The sequence below is a fragment of the Humulus lupulus genome, chromosome 1 (genome assembly GCF_963169125.1).
Source record: "Humulus lupulus chromosome 1, drHumLupu1.1, whole genome shotgun sequence".
In the NCBI taxonomy this organism is placed as follows: Eukaryota; Viridiplantae; Streptophyta; class Magnoliopsida; order Rosales; family Cannabaceae; genus Humulus; species Humulus lupulus.
Genome location: NC_084793.1, coordinates 87624132 through 87629176, shown reverse-complemented (window position 1 = coordinate 87629176; position 5045 = coordinate 87624132). Strand labels below are relative to the sequence as shown.

The 5045-nt window shown below is 26.2% G+C and overlaps 1 long non-coding RNA gene across 1 annotated transcript; it reads right to left on the bottom strand.

Moving 5' to 3' along the window:
• Nucleotides 1-2353: 2353 nt before the first annotated feature.
• On the bottom strand, nucleotides 2354-2807 carry LOC133814020 (uncharacterized). Its single transcript, XR_009884765.1, has 2 exons — nucleotides 2692-2807; nucleotides 2354-2496 (listed from the first exon to the last, which is right to left on the bottom strand). It is a non-coding gene; the product is annotated as an uncharacterized LOC133814020 (long non-coding RNA).
• Between the last annotated feature and the right edge of the window lie 2238 nt (nucleotides 2808-5045).

Here is a 5045-nt window from a genome sequence, read left to right as displayed (position 1 = left end):
AAATTACGAGACTCGTTAGTCATCTCTGCTAGAAAAACACTATGTTTTTAGTCTTTTTGCAGACAATGCTATTATAATATATGTTAGCATATAAATGAGCAAAATAATAGTAGTAATAATGTACGTTACTTTCCCCGTAATATGCACATTATTTATAGCTTCTCAACAGAATCTAGCTATTCCAATTATCACATTCAACTTAAATTTTTGCTTGTATTATGGTTGTTAATTTAAGCAACCTCTAAATAAGTTAAGTATATCTTTATATCTTTTCTATATAAAAAGAGTAGATAACAAAAATTCTTATTTTGAATGATTTGATTTGTTTCCTTTAACATAATATTCTAAATATTTAATGAAATATATCTTTAAAACTAATATAAAAATAGATATTTATTAATTATATTAATATAAATGCAAATATTATAAAATATCATTATTATAAGACTACAAATATAATAATTATATTAATATAAATTCAAATTCAAATTCAAAGATTATAAAATATCATTATCATTATATATAATACAAGACTAAATATTTAATAATTATATTAATATAAATTTAAATTTTATAAATATTATTATGGTAATAATATATAATCCTAATTTTTTACTAATTAAATTAATATGAATTCAAATATTATAAAATGTTTAGTACAAAACTAGATATTTAATACTTATATCAATATAAATTTAAATATTATAAAATATAATAATAATATATAATACATAATCTTAATTTTTATTAAAAAAATTATCATTTATGTTTAAAAAAGTTATCATATTATATATATATATTTAAAAATAACATAAATAATATTTTCGTTTAACTTTTCATTTAATATGTTGATGCCATGCTTTTATATATAATATTATTTATTTATTTGACAATGATACAAATTTAAAAAATATAATTAATAAATTCTATAAAAGAAACTAAGCAAGTGTACATTGTACGTTGCTTATATGTAGTATTATAATGTGAATTTAACAGAAATTGTTGTGTTTCTGTTAAATTTAACACTTTTTTTTATTGTTTTCTCCAATCGTTAGTTTTTAAAATATCTAAATAAGGTCTATAAATTAAAAAAATAAAAAGTAATAAAATAATCTAAATAAGGTAAATACATTGAAAAAAAACTAAATAAAAAATAATAAATGTGTCATTATAATTTCTCATCATATATTTTAAAATTTTATATTAAAGTATTTAAATTACTCTATCACTTATATATGTATTCAAAACTATAACATAAAAATACTTATATGCTTAATGTTTTTTTCTTTCCTTTATTTTGTTATTTAACGTATTTTTTGTATCCAAATATATAGGTAATAGTGAAATAAGACATATATATACATATTTTCTTATTTTAATGAGAAATTATTTATTTTAACTGCTCTAGCCATTAATTAAATAATATATATTTATATTACTTTTTGTTGGCTTTATATTTTTTTAATTGAATAATTAAAATAAAAAGTAATAAAATCAGATAAATAAGGTCAATAAATTGAAAAAAATAAATGAGTCATAATAATTTCTCATCCCATATTTTAAAACTTTATATAAAAATATTTAAATTACTCTATCAATTATATATATATTAAAAACTATAACCTAATAATATTTATATGCTTAAATTTATTTATCTTTATTCACTAAAAGAAAAAATGCTTTTAATAACACCGAAAATGTGTTATCAAAACATACCATAACACTTTTTGATGTGTTAAGACCGACTATGTTATCGTAGGTTAGGGTACTTTACATAATACTTTATCATTGTTATACAGATGTGTTATTATACTATCAACGATAACACACTTTCTGTGTTATTTTAATATATAGATAAGTGTTTAATTATGTTATTTATAGTCGATTATATAACACATTTCAATACTTATAAATTTTTGTTATACTACACTTTAGTATAACACTTTTTTTGTGTTATACTACACTTTAGTATAACACATTTTTTGTGTTATACTATACTTTAGTATAACACATTTTTTGTGTTATACTACACTTTAGTATAACACATTATTTGTGTTATATAAGGAAGTTTGCATAACATAATTCTTTGCATAAAAAGTGTTATTGTAATAGTTATTATAACACAATTTTCGTATTATTTTAATATTTAGATAAGTTTAAATTTTCATTATATATTTCATTTATATAACACTAATTTATTCTATTATATTTTAATTTTGTTATATAATTAAAATTAGCTTTCTAATATATACTAGCATCATCAAATGAACTTGATTTTCAAATAACAAAAAGTAAAAACATTCAACATTGTATTACCAATCCACAAATTAGTTTAAAACATTCAACACTGTCATCAACAACAAAATGTTCTTTAAGTATTCAAGGAGTCTTAAATATTCAACATAGTTAAAAGTTACTACTTTCAACACAAAGAAATAAACAAAGTTACTACTTTCAAGGAGTCTTAAGTATCATTTTCTACTTCGCTTGTCACATCTCCAAAATAAACAAAGAAATATTTTATTGTTATTATCTAGCATCACAAATTACTTCAATAAAAATGCTATGGAAATTATATCCAAGAAAGGACACCCCATACAAAATAATGAATTCACAACTACACCAAAGGAAACAAAGAAACCAAACACTAAATTATAAGACATTGGTTATTTTTTGAGTATGAAAATGTACCTCTTGGAATAACTTTTTTAGAAGGCCATGCAACTGTGGAACCAACTACTTCTTGTATTGTAAGCATCGCATGATTAGGATGAAATAAGTAAGATTCTGGTACAATATCAACATCAACCCCTACTTGCATAAAGTCTGGTCCAAGAGGCTTTCCATGTACAGTTATCTTTGGATCACTAGAATCCCAACGATCTTCAGCAACAATTACTTATGCCCAGTCAAGCAAGTAGCAAGCATTCTTCCCTTCTGTAAAGTTATGTCTTTTTTCTAGTGCAATACTCTACCAAATTTATTTTAAAGATAATATATTATTTTCTGTATTTGTTCTTCTAAAATGAAAATTTAAAACAATAACAACTTTTATAATTTACCTTAGGGGACTGAATATTGTTTGACTGCGGTACATTGCGAGACTGTCCTTTGCTTGGTGTCACTTTACCACCAACCTAAATATAAAACCAAGATAAGTTTCATTGGAAGAAAATAAAACTAAGGTTTATAAGTGCAAGATAGAAATACCACCAAGTGTTCTTTAAGTTGATTCATCATTTCAGCCATTTTGAGCTTCATATTATGTTGCTCTTCTTCTAACTTGGAGATCTTGCTATTACACATATTAACAACAGTTAGATTTGACCTTGTTACGCCTATTTCGTGTCCGATTAAACAACCAGATTTTGGGTTACCAAACAATTTTGTCAAGGCATCCTCATCAGCGTTGTCTGTAGTTCCAGATTTTGGGTCTTCAAGGAGAATCTCATTCAATGAACCCTACATATAACTTAGTATAACTAATGTATACATTATGGAAAATAAGTAAAAATTCACAAAAATTAAATGACTAATACTCACAAAAATATCAGATGTCGTTGGGTTTACAAGTTCACCATTCTTCTTGGTATAGGCTCTCCGAAAAGCATCGATTCTAGATATTTTAACATCCTCATTTTCTTTCTTCTACACAATACATCAATAGAGATTATAAAATAGAGACTACAATAATGGAAGCAAAAATACAAACAGTATGAAACTTAATTATTACCATATCATCGATTGTTCGAGCATATCGTCTTCGACTTAAGGTGTGTGGAACATCTTTCTTTCTTCTCTCTTGGTATTTGGCCCTTATATCCTATTTAATAAATAAGTAAAAGAGGCATAACTATATTTAATTGAACACCAACAAAGATAAAAGAGGCAACAACATCACTTCTTACATCATATTTCTTACCAAATGTTCTTTACTAATTTTTTTGGCAACAAATGCTCTCCATTCTACATCACTTTTTATGCAATCCGACTTGAAGGCTAGTCGTTCACTCTCATTTTTTGCATTGATAATATCCTTTACAAGTCTAGATCTCCCAGCTCTCCATAGTTCTGCCATCATTTCAAAGCACATATTTTTTTGCCAATCATCATGTAAGTCATATTGTGCCTACAATAGAATATAGAATAATATATTATATGTTTAAGTGTAGAGATGAATATATATATAAAAAAATACACTCATAAAATTTGTAATTCTATCTGAATAGATGCCCAAAGAACATCTCTCATAATTGGTGAAACTTTCCTCCAATCTGAAATAGTGTAAGGAACAACCTCTCGCACAAGAGCGCCCACAAAAGAAGAAAATTGCACTGAGTTAGTACCAACTGGTTGCCCTTTTTCATTCCAATTTATTATCCTTAAGTCATTGTTCCTCTTGGTAAGATTTTCCAATGGAGTTTTTCCCCTTGTCTTCTTGGCTAAGTTCATTACATTCACATCTACATCTTGAGGTATTTCTTCAATCTCAGTTTGATTTGCCTCATCGGTTGTTTTTTGTAATCTAACAGATTTTCTAAGAGGTTGTTCAAGTTCTGTCTCAGCCACTTCTTCACATTCTGCAGCAGCCACTTCTTCACATCGTGCAACAACCCCTTCTTCAAATTCTACACCAACCCTTTCCTCATCAGCTATCTCTTCATGTTCCTCCCTTACTCCCTTTTCACAAACACTATCAACTACCTTATCTACTTCATAATTAAGAGATCGTCTAGGCTTTGAACTTCCAAGTGACATCTCCATGTCTTCCACATCATCATTTGGATCTGGCTCTGTATTATAGACCATACGACGAGTTGTTGCTCTAGTACTAAGAGCAAGTGGTGAGTCAATCACAACTCTGACAGGTGCAGAAAACCTACGAAGAGCACTCTTTTTCTTTAAAACAGGGCTTCCAAGCAACATATCATCACAATCAGCTTGAGTCTTCAATGATGCTTTTCTCTTTTTGGCCACAAAATTGCATAAAGCACCTAGACGAAGGTGTTTTTTTAGAGATCTTCGTAATGTACTCATTTTTCAAG